Below are 19,793 nucleotides of genomic sequence, written 5' to 3' on the forward strand. Positions count from 1 at the left end.
GTTGTACTGGGCAGCTCCCAGGTGTAACTGTGTGAATGTGATCAAGGCATTTCTGAAAAAGAGAGCATTGCTCTCAGTGAAACGCCCTGCTGAATAAATGAAGGTAAAAAAAAGCATGGGAATCCAAACAGTTTGTAACATTTGCCAGAGTCTGTTTTTAAAACTTTCTATGACTCTCCCGTTTTACAGCTGTAATGTTTCTAAAAGAGATGGACAGAATACAACGTCCCCTGCTTCTCTACAGGGGACGTTCTCTACAGCTCTTGTTTGTCTGTGTCCTCACTCATCATGCAGACTGCAGTCATTAATAATACAAGACAAGAGTCAGTGCAGACAAAAGAGAAGAGGTGGAGCTTTGAGACAGTTTGGCAGATATGAGGGACTGCAACGAAGCCACTTGAAAGCATGCATCACATCTGAGTCATTTATCAATGTCTGCAGCTCTTCACCAGTTGCGAATACTTTTTGGTCTTTCAACAGGAGGAAGCATCTTATCATACTGGTTGGGGAAAGTAGCTTAGATGATATTAACATCTGCATACCTTGCTTTTAAAAGACAACATGTAAAATTAGAGCCTTTAATAAAACAAGCAGATCTGTACCAAAAATGTGATTGTGTTGAAGCTGAAGCATTGTGTGTCACACAGGAAGCGAGGCCACTGATCAAAACATAATATGTCGGGCGTAATAACATAATAACATACGACAGGCAGCAGAGTCAAAAGGATCAAATGAAACTCAGCAAAGAATCGTTATTGTTTTTGATGGTGACTGAAAGATGTAGGTCTCCGGTAATACTACCCCCGGCTGCAGCAACGACATTGAGATGCTCCCTGAATAGCAATTACAGCGCTTGGCTTATTTCACAGCCTCGGTCTTCCAAGCAGAGCAATTTTTTTGGGTGAGTAAAACCTACAGTAAAAAGTGATTTGTCCTTGATTGCTGGAGTGCTACTGCCGGGGATTTAAGTTGAATGCTTAGGATAATCTCATCATTAATTCATATTTCTAATTAATTCAGTGTGCCCTTTAAATAATGCAGGATCTATTTTTTTTGTAGTAGATCCAGAGGGATTACTGAATTATTAATTCCAGCAGCCATCACCAGGTTTAATAGAGGACTACTACCTCAGTAAATCCTTCTACATCTGGTCCGTCCCCTCGGACCAGCTTTTGAAAAAGCAGACCAGCGAGGACCTGTTGTCCTTCTTGTCTACTACGTTATCTGTATCTGAGGGCATTTCATCACCATTTATTATCAAACAACCCAATATGTCATGCTGCTGCCTGTCTCAGAGAGCCCCAATCAGTTTCTGTCAGTGCTGCTTATGTTATATGAAGGTGTTAAAAACAAACCTGTTTCACAGGAAGGATAGTTCACGTCCCTCTGAACAGAACATACTCTCAATGAAACAGTGACAAATTGAGATATAGTCTATATGCAACAAACACAAGGACTGTTGTTTGTGTTAATGGAGCCACAGGGAAGCTCCAGTTTAGGCCCACACAGCTTATCTGAAGGGCACGGTTTGATGGAAAATAAGTCACTTTATCACGGGTTCTTGATGTACGACTTCCAGACTTCATTACGTTGGTCCAGACCGTCATTATCAACACATAGAATATGAAATGACAGTGATGTTTAGTGCGGGTGGATAAAATCAGGATGCAAGTAGATACTCACCTCACTACACGACACATATTTACTGACTTGAACTGTTATCGGGGTTTTTGTGACCATAGTGCTACATCAGATAAACAGGAAGCTAGAGGAAGTGTATGCGTGAAAGCTATCTCTTCAATCACTATTAGCAGGCGACAGGCATAAGAGAACAGGGGTAAAGCAGCAGCAGCAGCAGCAATGTCTACTCTTTAATCACTCATCATGTGGCTGATGAGCAGAATTGCTTTGCAATTATACTGCCACTTAAAGGTCATCAAGGAAAGCATTCTGGGAGTTGGAGCAGCATTGAATGGTTCTATGCTTTGTGTCTTCATCCCAGAGGGTCAACACCAAAGTAAGAACAATGAAGAATTCCAGTCATAAATCTTCCTTGTTGTCAAAAGTATTATTTTTGTGCTTCACAATGGAAGATTTCAAGATGTTTACGTGACGTGAATGAGCTGTGTGGAAAATTGCTAAAGTGGAATTCAGCATGCAAGAGCTTAAAGTTCTTCCAGCGCTACGAGACAAATGTCCCAGAATAGTAAACTGCTGTGCAACAATTTGAAAACACTCAAACGAAAGAATTGCTCACAACACAAAGCTGTAAAACTTTCTTATGTAATTCCAACTGTTGCCAAAAAGCTTCCTGCGGAGTGGGAAGCAAGTGTTTATTGGTTTAAAGGTTAAACGGAGTGCACAGCAACTACACTCATCGATCGTGTTATTCCTGTGTCAAATCAATGAGAACTATTCCAGGAAGGAACTGTTAGGATTCTTATCAGCTAAAAATGATTACCACAGAGCAGGGGGGGGGGCACAGAGTGGAGGCCTGTCTTTCTTTTAAAGGAGGTTTCACCATTGCTCCCATTGAGAATCACTGCTCAGTTCCATGGGTGCATGGCCACCAGGCAGATAATAAATCAACTACGCAGATCGATAAACATGACACGTGATTGTCAGCTGATTGACACGAGAAAGTATCAGTTATATCCCAGTGGAGAATGAAAAGAGGAAAACTAAATCAATTGTGTTTGGTGCTTGAGGCAATAGTTGGCTCCAAGTATGTTGATACAGGCCTGCAAAGTGTTAGCTGAAAATGTCAAACAATTGCTGTTTCCAACTTGTCAAATCTGAGAATTGGCTGCTTTTCTCTGTTTTACATCATTCTACGGTAAATATTTAGTTTTGATTGCGCAAAACTTGGAATTTAAAAACACTGGTTTGGATTGTTATGGCCAATGTTTTTTTTAAAGACATACTATAGTCGAAAAGGTAATTAATCAATTGAGGAAAAGTAGATAAAGATGATGATGATGATCTCAAGTATAGTTGTGATCAGAGAACATAGTTTAGATGTGCACACAGCTAGCTCATCCTCACTCCCGCTTCTGCCTCTCTGTTACATGCATGTGAAATTTAAACACCTCACCATGCAGAACTGATCCCGATGTGCTAAAGGCGACACTGACACTTCTCAAACTGTGCATTTTACCTGGTCATGCTGCTCTCATGTGACGAACAACAACAGTCCTAGCGCTTCAATAACAGGCGTAACAGCACTAGGACGAAGGATTTCGGTTTTTGTTATGCGAGAGTTTCCAGTAAGAAACCTAAAACTGAATAATCATCGGTGACGATGAGGCACATTGTTGACTTCTGACAGCTAACCCCCGTGCACGACAGCTTGTCTTTCATTCTTTTAGCATCTTGTAAGATTTTGAATGTCTTCTAATGAGCAGCAAAAAATGTTGTTGTTCCCAAACTGTAGCTCCAGTAGATTTCTCATTGGGCTCTGTTTACAGCACAAAAGCTCGATCGGTCTCTTGGGTGAAACAACAGGTGAATACAAACAGCTGATGTGTGGGATTATGCATAAAATTATCTTTGACAGACTTTGGTCTCATGCTTTGTGATTTAGATACGGCGGTGCTGCACTGTATGTGCAAATCTCAAAGAGAGGAAAATCCAACAGCATTTATTTATTTATTTTTGTTGGGGATTGTGTGCTATCTGTGCTCACAACACCCATTTGTCATATGTGACATGAAACAGGCTCACCAGAAGCACCGTTTAACCGGTCACAATCTGAAAATGAAAGAACATTTGTTCCCTTTTTCATACCGACGCCTACGTATCCCTATGAGAGAGCAGAGATTTCATACAATGAGCCCATTATCATCTATTTACTTCTGTCCTCTGCATCTGACAAGCAGATAATCCAGCGGTGGTCATGCACAGGCCAACGCACAGTACACACAATGGAGCGACTGCAGATGTATGAGAGTTAGCTGACCTGGAGTTTTTATCTCTTGCACCATATGATTTACTCCCCACTCCTGACCTCTAACAATGCATGCATGCGTGTTTGTATCCTTGAAAAAGAAAAAAGAAAAAACATAACATAAAATAGGAGAGATGTTTCGCATCTATCTGCAACGCTCCGCAGTTTAGTTACGCTTCCTTAATCGTCAGCCTGAGAGTTTTAGGATTCTGTTGTTTGGCCGCTGTCCCGTCCTGTCTGCCTGATTCAGCATGAGTAATAACACTGCTGCACACTGGTGATTTCAAGAGTGTCCCTCTAAGTTGGAGTCCGTTGCTGAGTCACCATGTAGAGGAGAATAATTGTAGGTGACAGCGCTACGGGGGACAGACAGCACAGACAACAACTAACCCATGAATTGATGCTGCTGAAATATGCAGAGTCATCCTCTGTAGTGTCAGCACACCATCCATTAAGGCCAGACTAGCATTAAGCTTGTAATAACCGAGTGGCTATTCAGACTGCAGGTGATGGAGCTAGAAGGGAGTAGGCTACCTCACAGGTGAGACAAACCCACAATATTCTTTCATTACAACTTAATCTTTTTGGAAGAGCCATTTACCCAAAAGCACAACAGCCAGGTGCATTGGAGGCTCTAACACTATCTATTCTGCTTGCATGTGAATGTCTATTTGTGTACATGCCCTTTAAAACATCTGTGTAATGCAGTTGCTCTAAGCCATCGATTTAACAGCCGAGACTGTCAGGGACAGAACGATAAAGCTGATTGAAGCGCACAGTTTACACACAAGGAGATTTGCTGTTCAACAGAATGGATGATCACTCCGAAATGCGTGCAGCAGGGAAACACACATCGGCTGAACATCTGGAGGTGGGTTTGAGAGGGGTGAAGCAGAAATCTGGATTAAAATCAAAATGCAGAGCAAGCAAAAAAAGAACCCTCTCAGAGTTAATCAAATGTGACCGTGGTGTGGTTTGGCTCAGAGAGAGGCAGAAAAGGGTGAGTTTTTTGAACATGTATTCACTTCAGACCAATTCTCTCACAGCTCTGTATGGGAATCCATGGATGCTATTAGCACACACATCTCATGGGCAACAATTTAAATGGCACCAAGCTGCATGTGGGGCACCAGCATGCAGAAGGTATTCTCGCATGTAGGGCAGACTATATGGCATTGCATCACATTTTCTCTAGAAGGGCACTTTTTGGGGAGCACCAAGTTCCACCAGTTCGTAGTGACTTTTATGTAAGGCCCCTCAAAAGAGTAATATGAAAAGGCATAAACAAAATCATAGAAATTGAACTAAAATAAAAACTAGGACCTTACTTATATTCTGTACATTGTTTGTGCAAGTCTACAGTACATTGTCCTGTATATGACTAGTGGTGCTTTATTTGATTAAATGCTGCTGGTACACTGACAGCTTGTCTCTTGTCCATAAGGTCAAGCTGCACTCTAAACTAACCCCAAGCCTACTGCTATTAATATCATTATTATTACAATCAGCAGGTTCCAACAGAGAGCCGTATACACTGCACCGATAGGACTTCATATTGCTTCAACTTTCCTTCTTAAATAAACAGTATTTGAATGCTTTAGGAACATTTCGTGATTATTTGTACTTAAAGAGCTTCAAGAAAGCTGACCAGCATGGTGCTAATCAAATCCGGCAACTTGCTTGAATGCGCAAAACTAACCTGGCCGCAGATCGACACCTGATTTTGGATTGTGACTGAAGCCCTCACACCAAATCAAACTCGGATCGTCCTCCTGTAAGCGGAGATAGTGGTACCGCGTCAAACCTCTCGTGCGTGGCCCAGAGAGCAGAGCGCAGAGCGGCGGAACCAGCGCGCCTCCGCGTGCTCTGCTGTGTCTCTTTAAGTACAGCAGGCAGTGCTGTTGGTCCGTGCGGGAGCGCAGGACGCACGGTGCGGCGCTGCTTCTCCGCGGCGTCAAACAGCCTCCCTTCACATCGGACAGTCGACAGAGAAAGACAGGTCGGCCCTCCAGCCTGCATCACATCTACGCGGTGACCAGCTGACTGCGGCGAGTGAGACCAGAAGTGGACCGTCTCATCGGGGCTGATGTGGACCGCTTGAGCCTATGGGCATATTTACATTGCTCCCTCCTCCTCCGACTGAAAGATAGCAGCGTGCAGCGGTTTATCCGCGGTACCGTACAGTACATTACGGAGCAGCGCTGAGTGGCTACCAACGTTAGTTATCTGCGGATGAAAGCACAGTGTAAGCAGGTGACCATTTGGCTGAACGATCGTGGAGATGAAACATGTCAGAGCCTGTGAGATCCTCGGCTGAGTTGCGTCTTGTGAACTGCATCAAACCATCTGCTGAAGCCTCCCCTTGACTCGTGTTGAAAGGTAAGGTGAAGTCACTGCACATATTGAATTTGACGAGAACCCAGAAGGAAAGATTTCACAGAGTCCTGTATGATGTGTGCATATAGGTTGGTTTTTATTTAAGTCTGTATCTGGAGTCACTGGTATCATAACTGCTGGTCCTGGAAGTATAAACCAAATCCCACAATCCCAGAAATCAGTTGTCCAACATTTGTTTGAGTATTTTTTACTGTTTCTGAATGATCACTGGCATTTTAAAACGGAATTGTTAAAGACAAGCCTCAACAGTAACAGCAGTTGGCTTTGTCTATTGATGTGTTTTGAACAGACTGAGCCTCAGGTGATACAAACAGCTAGTGTGGCCTAATCTGCCCTGCACACTACACAGAAACATCTAAATGTATTATTCTGTTTATTGGACTAGTTGGCTTTGTCTCGATATTTCTCTGTGATATTTGCATGCTGCTGTGTGACAGACGTGGAGGTGTCCCTGCTCTCTACCCAATACACATTATCATGTCCAGTGGGCAGTAAAAATGCATTCGTCTCTAACCCGGTGCATGGTTGGTCGGTGGCCCACAGTCTGAACAACTTCATCCTTTTCCCCAAAGTGAGAAGTTGCTGACTTTAATTAGAGCACTCCTGCTAATTTTTAACCAGAGCTGCAAATCATAAACTGGCAGAACCAAGGCTGCATTTCCACCCTTCATTTGTTTCTGTAGTTTAAAAAACGAATTTGCATTTTTCTCGATTTTAGTGTTATTGTTGTGTACAGAACCTCACTTTGTTTTAAGCAAGAGTTCAGCTCTGTCCGACTGCGTTTGTCTTTTGTTTGTAAACTGTCTCTGGTTCCAGCTTTTCAGATGTGAGGAAAGTCCAAAAAAATCAGAGAACAAATTATGCAGATGAATCGATAAAGCAAATAACCGTTGCAATATTTATCCTCAGCTGCGCAGGCATTTTACTTAAAGGGTAACTCTTAGTGACTTTAAGGAAATTATGCAAATTCAGTTGCCTGCTCTCCCCCTCATTGTCCCCGATGACCTCGGTGTGCTGTAGATCACCGTATCGAACCGGCCGCCCAGTGTGAAGTGGAAGAAGAAGAACATAATGGTTGTTAAGATTGATCACTATGCTGTTAAAATCAATTCATGAATGCCACTAATTGCTCATGCTGCTGCTACTTCAGCACTTGGCATGACAGTAAATAGAAAGCACAGAGCACGACAGGCCTCTTGTTGTGGCACTCAGTTCATATGCAGCTCCTGAATCTAGACCAAGCAGAACTGATCCATATCATGAACGTCACTGTGGAATAAAAATCAAAGCTCTGATTTTAAATTCTAATTCAACCCTCCGATACTGGGAGTCTCTATCACATCATATGATGCGGTTTCAGCTTCACATGGCAGAAATCTGTGGACGCTCATTTAAAAAATAAAATCACAAAGATTGTATTGTTGCTAACAGCGGCTGAGCTGTCCCGTGAGCTCAGTCCTCCCTGAGGCAGTGAACAGACATCAGTGGAATATTCCAACAACACATTTGTACATATGGGAGGGTGCTGTCCCCACTTCTACTGTTGTTTTAGTGAACAATCAGGGTCAAAGTCGCAGCCCCGGAATTTGACTGTCAATATGATCTATTGCGCCGAAAATATTTAATCATGAAAGAAAGATGTTTTGGTGAAATTTGATGCTGAATTTCAGAAAGTGGCTCAGATATGAAGTGTCTTGTGTAATGGCGGGGTAGCCGGCAGCCGAATGAGAAGGCATTGAATTCCCCCAGAGCTTATCTCATCGTCATCCTCTTGGCGACCTTTCAGGGAGGAGCCATGGATCACAGCCAATGGCCTGCAACACTTTGAACATCGCCAGAGGAACTGACAGGAGCAGTTTGCATGCTTCTGCCAGCCAACATTACAGTGAAGTACCACTGGTGCAGTGAGAGCTGTGTGTAGGTTGAGTGGTGTACTCGCTCCCGATATATCACCATCAAGAAAAGGATGTCGAGATCCTCATTAGAGCGCCTACAAAAATAGCTTGGTGTTAAACACTCTGCAGTCTTCGCCAAAGACGTGCTGAAAGTTATCAAAATTCTAGTTTTGTTGGTGTGAAACTCCAAGAGGTATGCCCTAATTTATTATGGCTTGGAATAACTTATTTAGCTCTTCCTTGAAAGAAAAGATGATTTATGAAAGAGGATAATCTTCAAAACTGTGTTACGGTCACACAGACCCGAGGAGTGGGTCAGTCTGGTTGCATGCGCATCTCAGCCAGATTTTCAGCTTACAGGAGGATTATTCACAGCACCTCTTCCAGAAGACGTATCCAGATAATCACTGCCCAGACAGGTGGTAAGGAAAATACTGGGTGGGAGACGGAACCAAAACCTAAACTTTAACGGAAGTCTAGTGTTGACGGATATCGACTCACATGCATGGCTCAAACTCAGACTCAAACCTAGAATTCAGACACAACACAGCCAACAAAATATGTTATATTAAAGTCCATCTACAGTATTTAAACCAAACGCCACTTATTAAGCTTTGATCCCATGACTGAAAACCTAAATAGCCAATTATGTTTTTGAACTCAGACCTGCTGTTCAGACTTTTCTCTCAGACAGAGACAGGCACCCAGCTGAGGACATGACTGTTGTTTAATCCAACCAAGGCTAATATGAGGCCTTAAATGGTGTGTGTGTGCGTGTGTGTGTGTCCAACCCCCCCAGTTTTAAATCTACTAGCAGTCTTGAATGAGTCCATATACGTATATAACCGCTGTGATCAAACAGCAGCATGTTTGTTTTTAAAGTTACATGATTTACAGTAAATTTAATTTAGAAAAACCTCTCTTCTGTTCCAAGACTTTGTCCCCAAACATGGCTTATTACAACATTAGCTGTTCTTCCAGAGGTCAGATACAGCATCAACTCTGGCTCCTCTCAGTCTGAACCAAACTCTCTGAGACTGACTCACAACTGTGAACGTCATCAGAGGAGGCAGCGGGCTTGAAGAGCGAAGATGGGGGAAGAGAGTGTGAAAGCATTGGAGAAAATGGGGGCGGGGGAGACAAGGAGCAGATGACAAGGAGAAAACAGTGAATATAAAATCCACATTCTCTGTGGTCCACGGCCGACCTCGAGATAGTGCCAGTCGTCGAGATTAGCACATCACCACTGTAATGGCTCACCTCGAGTAGCAGACCCCCTTGTCCCTTTTTCAACTCGATCCCCGCCTCACAAAAAGGCTTTTGTTGGCGTTAAAGTGCTGGACTCTGTTTTCTGTACCTGCTGCACCAACAGAGCTGTGACCTGGCAGTCACAGTGCCGCCTGTGTGTTAGTCTGTGTGTTAGTCTGCCCCTCAAACTAAAGCACCATTTATACTCCTAAAAGAGTGCTCCCATTAAAGGTATTTATATCCCAATAGGTAGAAAACTGAATAAATAAAGATTACAAATCATTTGAAGGATTTTGACTATGAATGCACAATTTGACAGCAAACATTTAAAGAAGCCTTGTTAAAGCTCTATTAGGTCGATAAAGTAGATATTTTATCCAGTGAGCAGGCCCTGTGGTGTTTTCTCAGCTTTCAGAACATCACCTCGAGCAATGTTAGTCGATCCGTGAAAACACATCCGTCCAAATCCAGACTGCACTGTGAAAATTTAGACAAGCTTTTTGCTTGAAAGAGGATGTCAGGAGATTTTGATAAGCCCTGTCCTAACAATACTGCGATACAGCAGCAGGAGCCCCGATGTGATAAAGAGTCAGAAGAGGGTGGAGCCCCCTCCGGGTCTGTCAGCTGTGCGGTCGGCGTCAGCAGCGGCTTCAGATCTCCATTCAGCGCGCCCGCACTTAATTGGGCTCTCACACTTGCCAGAGAAATTTGTCAGGTTGCTGTGAAATGAAGTACTCGGGCCAAATCAAGATGTTGCATCCCTCTGTTCCGCCCCCTCCACCGCTGTGGCTATCATGGAATAACAGCATTCCCATCTTTTTAACAGATAAACTACTTTTGCTTATTTCCTGTTGGGGGTATGTCATTGAAGGGTAAACAGCAGCACATTCCCATGTCAGTGTTGTGCTCAGTAATTGCATCTACTGGGATTTCAAGTGAAAAGATGTGCAACAGTAACCCGAGCATTGTCTATTTATACACACTTTAAGTAAGGGCTTATTATTCTTACACTCAGCCTTACATGTTGTTCCATTCATTTCCAGCAGCAAGTGGGATGAAGCGCCTAAGTCTATCCCCTTATCAGCTACTTTTCCGATCTGGCGGTAAGCAGAGCGCACACTTGAGCTCCTCTGCGGCGCTAATATCCTCCATCTGTCAGAGGAGCTGCCCAGGTTGGCCGTGATGTTAGCACCCATCACATGCAGTAAATGAAGCACGCCCGGTCAGCCACGAGCCCTGTTTGCCATGCCTCGTCAACCCCCATCACCTCTGCTCGTTCCGTGTGACTGTGCAGATGTCTTTCCCAGGTTGCTTGAGGGTGGGATGACTCAGCTTGAGCTCCCGCTCAGCGCCTCACTGACTCCCGGTTTGACCCTCTCCTCATTCACCCCGGGAGAACTTGAATGCGGTCTGGCGGAAGACTGAGGCCACAACACAGGCAGCATCATTTTGCTGTGTTAGACCCTCGAACGTAGTGGGTTCCCAACCTTATTCTCTTGTCTGACGCACCGCCGCAGCACTATGAGAAGGGCTCACGCACCTCAAGAATAATTCACCACAAATAAGAACACAGAGAGGCTGCTGTGGATCTGTAAATGGCAAAAGCTCGCACTCTCTTTTTCATCATCAGAGGAGCAATACTCTGTATTTTGTGAATTCTGCGCTGATTGAAGCTTAAAATGGTCAGTTTATTCACTCACCATTACTGTGATCTATCCACGCAGATAGTTTCGGTTTTATCTGCAGAGGTTTTGAGATATCTGCCTCTGAAATGTCTGCCTCCACTCCAATTTAATTGAGGTGTGGGGAATTTTGTTTGCGGTGCTCACAGATTTGAAGAAAATTCTTTCCATAAATGCCTCAGTTACTCAGGAAAATCCACAGACCTCACTGAGAAACATTTTCTTTGGAACTGCTTTCCACTGAAGAAAGAGTCCCTTTAAGTTTCAGAGGATGAAAGTCAAAACCCGAGCACATAAAACCAACTATCTGCATGGCAAGATGCCTCGACAGGGAAGTGAGAAAATATGTTTTTTGGACATGAACTGACCCTTTAGGTAAAAGCAACCACATTCATGTTGGACTCAAGTTTGGGTATTCTTTTACGAAAATAACCGAGCATCTCGCTGTTGCTCTGTAACTTCACAGATTTCTGTTTCTGTACGGTCCTTCTGTTGCTTCAGAGATGTTGTCCATGTTGCATCAGGGCAACGTTGAAACACAGTTGCATGCTCGTCATATTTTATTCATCTTAGGAGAGGCAGCAGCGCTGAGGCTCGCTCCTTCCTGCAAGCCCAAAGCAGACAGCTGCCAGAAAGCCTGAATCCCCAGATACTTTGCCCATTTCTACTTCTACACACACACACACACACACACACACACACACACACATTTAAAGCCACACTATAGTGCTCGCAGGTGAACACGCATATATTATACTATTTCAAAAGATGCACTCAAACCTGTCTTTCATCTTCTTTCTTATCTCCCTCTGAGCTGCTGTCGCACTCTCTTCTTCTCCCATCATTGCAGAAGTGAACCTTTCTCAATTTCCTTTAGGTCTTAGCTCCATGTGGTAACTGATGACAACAGTTTCACATACTGGAAAATGATTACAATGATTCCTATTATTACAGAAGAAAGTGTTTACATGCAGTGAGTATGTTATCAACAGTAGTATTCACAATGTCTGCTGATAAAAGATTTCGTCCTTCAGCTAGGTCCGACACATTGTTCGGCTGTCTTATGTGGTTTAAAATCAAACCAACAAACAAAAATGTACGTTAAAGAAGGAAATAAAAGGGAATATCTGTATACACACATTGTGCACACACACACATACACACACACACACACACACACACACACACACACACACACACACACACACATAACTTAAACATTCATAGCCGCGTTTGTAGACTTCAATATGTATATATTTCAATTCAAGTGAATCAAGCTGCAACCATGCGGAAGTTGTACTCTCGTCACTTCAAGATTTGGCTTAAACATACATTAAACCCACCTTTTAGTCCAGACTTAAATACATGTGTTTATTTGCTCAGTCGTGGGAATTGTCATTCCATGTAGAGCTGATGGGACCAACAATGAGGACGTAGTGACAACTTGTCAACAAAAGCAACAACAGTTGACTAAAAATAGGACCTATGAGCAACAAGGCTTCTAATGATCATATTTAATTGAAGAGGAAATGTTGACAGCAGGCCTCTGGTGCTGCTCGACCTTTACAGGCTGATTTGCGTGATGCTGATGAGGCCCATGGTTCAGTACACACTTTGCAAGACGTGCGTACTGAGCACCCTTCTACATACACACTCCATGTTCTGCAGATGAATGCATCCAGACCAGTGCGCCCAGCTTGCTGCCCTGCGTGACTGTGCACATTGAAGAGCTCATCAAAAACAGCTAAATAGCTTGTGTCCAACAACAGTCGGAGTGGAGCTGACTGCTCTCGTGCCATCCTTTCCTTCTCCTTTTAATAAAGGGAAAATAAAGTATCTGAATTGCATTAAACATCATCAGTCTGTGATGATGTTTAATGCAATGCAATGCAATCTCCCTTCATTTGCCTTAGTGTTCATTTCCCCGACAGACTTTGCTCAACTCCACAAGCATGGGCATCAAATGCTTTCGATTCTGCTGTGGGTTGTATGTGTAGGTGTTGAAAGCAGTATAGCCTGCATACTAATAGCAAGAGTATATCTTTCCAGTGGAGAAAAAGAAAATGAAGATTTGTGTTATTACTCAATACATGTGTTTTGGCTGCATTATACTCTGTTCTGTTGAGGCTACAGCCTGTGAAAACAATTGAGACCTCTTGCTGTGGTTGATTTTTGCTAATACAACTTTTAACTCTGTCATTACAATCTGGTGAGAAAACAGGCTCAAAATATTGGTTATTTAACTCTGCAGTTTTATTTCCAACCATCACTGAACCTAAAAAGAAGCAGATGCACTTCACATTAGCAATAAGCGTTTCTAAAACATATCCTTTTGTCATGTGGATTCCAGCCTGGTGCAGTGTAAGTCAGTGGTGGAAAGTAACCAAGTAGGTTTACTCAAGAACTGTACTTGCAAATACAATAGTGTGCATTTTAAAGATTAAACTACACACAACAGAATGTAAAGTAAAATCCAACTATAGAGCACCTTGCTATGGGATCACACCAGCCGCGACGTCAAATCGGGCCAGAGCGTTAGAGTGGGGAGGTCCCTTCCCCACTTCCTACCCCCTTACTTCTGGAGAGTTTTGTGCTGCATCTTGCACGGTTTAAAAACGGCATCTCAAAACAAATGCAGCCACTCCTTGGCCCCCTCACTCCCAACGTGAAGTCAGCCACAAAGAAATCTGGGTGTTATCTTAGAAAGCAACTGGAGCCTGGAGCAACACTTGGAGAGAGTAGTCCAGTCGTGTTTTTCATCAACACGGTAATATCTCCAAAATTAGATCAGTTCTGTCTTTCAGCAACACTGAGAAAATTATTCATGCCCTTATATCCTCCCGCCTCCATTACTGTAACGCTTTGCTCACTTGCCTAAACAAACAAACGGAGCGGCCCCAAATTGTTTAAAATCCCGCAGCTAGACTATTGACCAAAACAAAGCGACTCTCACACATCACACCAGTTTTGGCTTCACTGCACTGGATTCCAGTCTCTTTTAGAGGCCATTTTAAAGTGCTTTTATCACAGCTAAGGCTCTGAATGATCTGGCACCTGAGTATATAACTGAGCTCCTCACACCGTTCTGTCCAAACAGGCCCCTCAGGTCTGCTTTGTGCTTAGGGCTTAAAAAGTGCTCTATAAATAAAATTAATATTATTATTATTATCTCTGTGACAAAATCTGTTCACAGACAGAAATATAAACAACAGCCTTTGTGGTAGTTGGAGCTGCAGTAGGTGTCTCCAGGACCACATTTTGTCATGATGACACACACACTCAGACTCTCAAGGTGAAAACAATACCAGCGACGGCGTCTCGGCTTGTAACGAGGGATGTTGTTGTTAAAGTATTTGTCTTAAACTGCAGGGCTCTAGGACAACTCTTTTCTCTCTAAGGACCATGAAAAGTAGATTTTTTTACTTTCACACGAAAGTCACATACAGTTTTGATTTGATTCCATTTCCGCTTCACACAACACTTGACTGTTTTCCTGTATAGCTCCTGTGCTTCATGCTGTGACAGCAACATGCAGTTTCAGGATCTTGTATTATCTGAAGTGATCCCAGCATGTGGTGCTGTGGGCAGGATCAGCCCTTTATTCCAGACAACGTCTTTAGTAGCCTCTCCAATCCTCTTTTTGCAGAGTTATTTACCTCTCAAGGATAGGCGTTGGCCAAACTATCAAATGTTTAATTTGTGGACATTGAGCTGAAAAATGCAATGAATCAACAAGGCAGTTTTGCAATCATTTTTCGAGCTGGAAATGGATTTAGCTTGATAAGATTAGTCTGTGAGACCACACTGTGGTTTCCTAAAAGGAAAGAGACGACTGATGCAGACGGGAAGTGAGATTTTGTCAATACTGATAACTTCAAATGAAACCAGCCTCCCCCTGGCACCACATCATTTCGCCCCGACTGTCTTTCAGCGCTTCTGAAGCACACATTTACTGTAGCAGTTGGTGAAAGTAATTTCAAACTGAACCGTAATTACATTTCTTGAAAAATAAATTAAAATTGCTCTTTTCATTTCCCTTTCAGTTAGCAGCAGAACAACAGTGCTGGAGGATTCAGCTTCTTGCTTAAGGACACTTCAGCAGAGTGCGAGCTCGTTGACACAGGAGCTTGAGTGTGTGGAGGGTCTGTCTCCCCTCTCACTGCACCGCTGAGCACTCGCCTCTGTTTTTCTGCTCTTACTCTGCCCAACAGAGCAGAAGAAGCTGTGCGATACAGAAGGACAGTCGCGTCAACATCTTCCTCCGTGAAGAAGTTCACCCCAACAACACGGTTATTATGCTGCTGTGGGATGCTGCTGTATTCATCTTGGTAAAATCATTTTGTGGCAGCAGGATTTAAAGCGGCACTAATGAATATCTTACACCACTAATGGATCGAATGTCTGTGTGTAATGTGAGAGGGGTCGCTAGTAATAATGAATGATGAATTGGAACCAGCTGGTGTACATAGTGGAGCATTTATTAGCTAAAAAGTTAGATCTGCGAGACTCACGTACACCAGCTGACCAGAGACACAACTCCAAACGAATGCTAATGTTGCTCTGTAAGAGCTGGATGTGTAGATGATCAACTGTTTGCTAACAAGTTCGCCAAATCAACTTAAATCAGTTGATGCTGTTTTAAAGGAATGATTCAACGTTTTGGTTACACTTCCTTTCAGCGAGTGACATGAGGAGATCAATATCAATCTCATATCTGTGCGTTAGTCAGGACGTGGTTAGCTTAGGGGGGTAGCTAGCCCGGCTCCCTCCTAAATTCAGAATTACACCAGATACCAAAACCTCAAACATTTACTCAACACTGACATGACGGATTGAAGTCATGTTTTTCTGGCCTCTTATTTAACAGAACAGGTGTTCAAGCTCAGAAATAGTAAATACTGAGTCACATTAATGTTAAAAATGTTTAATAGCAAGTTGTTCCAGATATAACTGAGCCAAACACCCACTCTTCTCTGGCTGTCCAACATGGAAAAAGAAAGTGCCCAATTCTCAGTTAATGAATAACTGTATTTCTTAGCTGCATGTTGATTGCCTCAGTTGTGCTTTCACACTTTAATGATGTGATGTTGAAAATTGCCTCAAGTTCCATTCAGAGGCATCCGCCCCCCCCCCCCCCCCCCCCCCCACAATCCCCTCTTAAGTCTATTCAAGCAGAGAGGACTGAGATCTGCAGCAGAACTGAGCTGGGAGAATTCACTTTTAATTAAAGCAGAGAGACCGTCTGTGCTTAGTGAAGGTGGGAGAAGAAAAAGGGGGAAAAGCTCTTTTCCTCTTTGGAAAAAGAACTGAGCTGCAGATATTCTGTAAGGCCTTGAATGAAGAGCTTTGTTAAGGTTGGATAGTGGAAGACATCATTTGATCTCCCATTGACAGCGCCTCCCCCGCTGCAGAATAATTACTTCTTTTATGAAGCCATTAGAGAGGACCGATTCAAGTGATTGTTTCTCAAATGTCTATCCGTGTGGCCAACTGGGATCTGGGAGGGGCAGCTACTGAGGGTGGGTCTGAAACTCACACAGCAATCTGGGATATTTCTCTGTTTGGAGCTGTGTGACACATCATCCACGTCTTTCCCGTAACCATCAAAGATTATTTTCTAGCACATCTCTCCCTAAAATAGCAGAAGTTCTCTCTCCTGTCCCGTCTTTCTTTGCCTCAGATTTACAAACGCACCGAACAAGTCTACAAGTAGAATAATATGTGCTCGTCCTGATTTTGTGCAAATGACTTGTTCAGTTTTTGTCTTTCTGCTCCATTCCTATAATTCAACTCTGCTGCTTTGTGTCCACAATCACAATGGAGCTATTATTCCTTCAGGCCCATTTTCTTTCTGACTGTGTCAGTTGCTTATCACCGTGTTCTGGTGGAAATGATGATCATCAGTCACTCAGTTACAATGCCACAGCTTAACGCTACTGTGCACCAGTCAAAGAACAGAATTACATTATTTTTAGACCCTTTAATTTACCTCTTCTCTTTCAGAATAAAAGGTCACCACTGAGCTTAATGGACCATTGAGTATCATCAGGATTACAAAGAGCTTTTTCCCTGCCATTGTGGGCTTATTTTTTAAGCTTTATAGGGTCTACTTAAAAACCATAACTGTGATTGGTCTATTCAACTGCTACAATGCCAAACGTACTCGTATTTCTAATTACCTCCGGGCTTTGGGAGAGCGTAACGAACAGGGCTAAACACAGCAATCGGTTTCATTACAGCGATAGCTCTCTTCAGTAGGTGCCCGTCTCAAATTTTGCACAAATAATACAAACAAGAAATGAAACCCGACTATATATATATATATGTATATATATATAGCATCTAAAGACCCTTTCTCACTGCAAAAAAACACACCTACACCCACTAACACCTGGCTTTTGTCTTTAGAGGGAAACGTTACATTCAGCATTTAGTTCCGGAACAAATGACTCTGCAGTAGTCACAGGCTTTTATCGGCCAATGCAGCTGAATGTGACAAACTTGTCTACTTGCAAGGAAAACCTGGATATACGCACTGATTTTGGTGGAAAAATCAGGGTATTAAAGACCATCTGGGTGCTGCCTTATTACATACAACATTCCCATCTCGTCCTGAAGTAATGATTGGCTGCTCAGCTGCTGAAGGAATTAAAAACATACACAAACAACCAACCAGCCACATGCTTTGACTGCAGCTTGTCGGCACTCATTACAGCACTGATTTGTCTACTTTTATTTCACGTTTGTTCCACATGTTCAAGAAAGATTACAGATAGAAGTTTTAGTTACAGATAGCCAATTGATAAATAACACACAGTACAACGCATATAGTGGAACACTGTTGTTAGAAACTCTGTCACAGGGTATGTGAAGTGTCCACACTGAAGCAGAGGTGGGTGTCCTCTTCAGTAAATGGTTCATATTCTTCTTGTTGTTTTGGGAGAAAGTATAATAAGGAACAATAAGTAGCATAAGATTGTGAGGAGTTTAAAACTGCTTTCCTAGCTTCGTATAGCGTCTCACTGTACAGAGATTCTTTCAAACATCTTTGCTGATGAGCTTCCTTTTGAGGGGCCACCAGTAATTAAGTGTATCGGGCATTGAGCCAATCACTAATGCAAGCACACGCTGAGATCAAACATAGTTTATGGCTGACAGGAAAATGGGAAGCCAAAACTGTAGCGCATATCGTGGAAACTTTTGCCAATCACGAAGCCAAAAACACAGCTCTGGCAGTGCGATGATGTTGTTGTTATTCAAAGTAGTCATGTTCACGCTCTGGTTTTCAGGGGTCATGCACCCCTCAGAGTGAGCAGCTTCAATCTGTTCCGCAGAGCAGCAAAAGTTTGGCATCCAACTGGTTTACGTGAGCTTTCTCAGTTTTACATGTGAATTTACATATTTTTCTAGACTGCAAATGTCTTCAAAACGCTTTCTTATTGTTTCACCTGCGCCGCTATTTACAACAGTACATTCTTTAGTTTTATTCTTATGCATTGAACATAATACATCCTCGCTCAGAGATGCTCTCAAGAACCTCGCCGCTTTCTGCTGGTCTGCTGAGTTCGCTCATGGACCGGTAATGAGGCACCAGGCAACTTTGCAATAGGAGAATCTGTGTAAAGTTGAATGCAAGCGTGGCCAGCGTTATCACCGGAGGAGGAATGTGATCTTTAGTTTGATTTGATTTGGCAAACAAGGCTAATGCGCACTGGCAGGCCAAACACACCAGGGAAGCGGAAAGACAGGCCCCAGGGTGAGGGGAGGGTCAGCCAGCGCTTTTAACCCCTCTGCTGCCGAAGAAGAGAAAGCATGTTACAGTACAGTGCTTCTACAGGATGGGACTTACAGTCGAGCCTGTGTGCACAAGGGAGTTGGACAAAAGGCCAAGGAGAGAACACTCAAATGGTTTCCTTTCCCACTGTTGTCGGTGCAGCTGATAACTTCGTCTTCCTGCCTCTGTTGACACGGACCATTTCTATCACAGTAATGTGCTCTTCTTTCCTCTAGAAGCCCACTCTGAATGACTGTCGGTGTTGATTTTACTGTGGACTTCACTGACATTTCACCACACATATATTATCCTGTATTTTTCTAACTTTTGCCACTGTGAAAACACAGCAAGAAAACCCACTTTAAACTGTGGGAAAACAAATGTAATTCAGCTGGCGTGATGTGCACTGAAAAGCTCACCCACGTAGGAGTGAAAAGAATGCTTTTTGGCAGGGGGGGGGGGGGAAATTGATTACATCTGCCGAACCAAGTAACAATGTTTTAACTGCTTCTATCATGGCAAAATATCCTACTCACAAATATTACACATCTACAAAGTTCAAATCTTGTTGACACTTTTTGAAGATATAAAAATGACTTTCAGAAACATGCATCGATTGTCTTTTTACATCTTTTCTTGGCAGTTTCTTTCCTTCAAACTACAAAACAATAATGCACAATCCCGCTGTGAGAGGTTTTTTTTACTGTCTCTTTGTCGTATACCAGAGTTGTGCTAAAGGTCAGGCAGCGACTCATTTGTTGAACCCACCAGTTGTCTGTGCTGGCTGACAGTTAAGTGTTGTCACTGAACTCGAGAGGTGTCACAGAGTTGAGATCCTTCTTGCTCAATCC

At 43.0% G+C, this 19,793-nt stretch overlaps 1 protein-coding gene across 2 annotated transcripts in view; it reads left to right on the top strand.

Annotated features, from left to right (window-relative positions):
• The first annotated feature begins 5,791 nt into the window (after window positions 1-5,791).
• The window catches only part of wscd2 (WSC domain containing 2), a 32,796-nt gene continuing 18,794 nt past the window's right edge, over window positions 5,792-19,793 (top strand). Inside the window, exons 1-2 of one of the 2 annotated variants that reach the window (XM_031856471.1) lie at window positions 5,792-6,325; window positions 15,212-15,496. The gene's annotated coding sequence lies outside the window, so the exon portion shown is untranslated. The remainder of the gene's footprint in view (window positions 6,326-15,211; window positions 15,497-19,793) is intronic. The other variant, XM_031856470.1, reaches the window with a different exon arrangement.

The sequence above is a fragment of the Anarrhichthys ocellatus genome, unplaced genomic scaffold (genome assembly GCF_004355925.1).
Source record: "Anarrhichthys ocellatus isolate YVR2014 unplaced genomic scaffold, GSC_Weel_1.0 scaffold17, whole genome shotgun sequence".
NCBI classification, from domain to species: Eukaryota; Metazoa; Chordata; class Actinopteri; order Perciformes; family Anarhichadidae; genus Anarrhichthys; species Anarrhichthys ocellatus.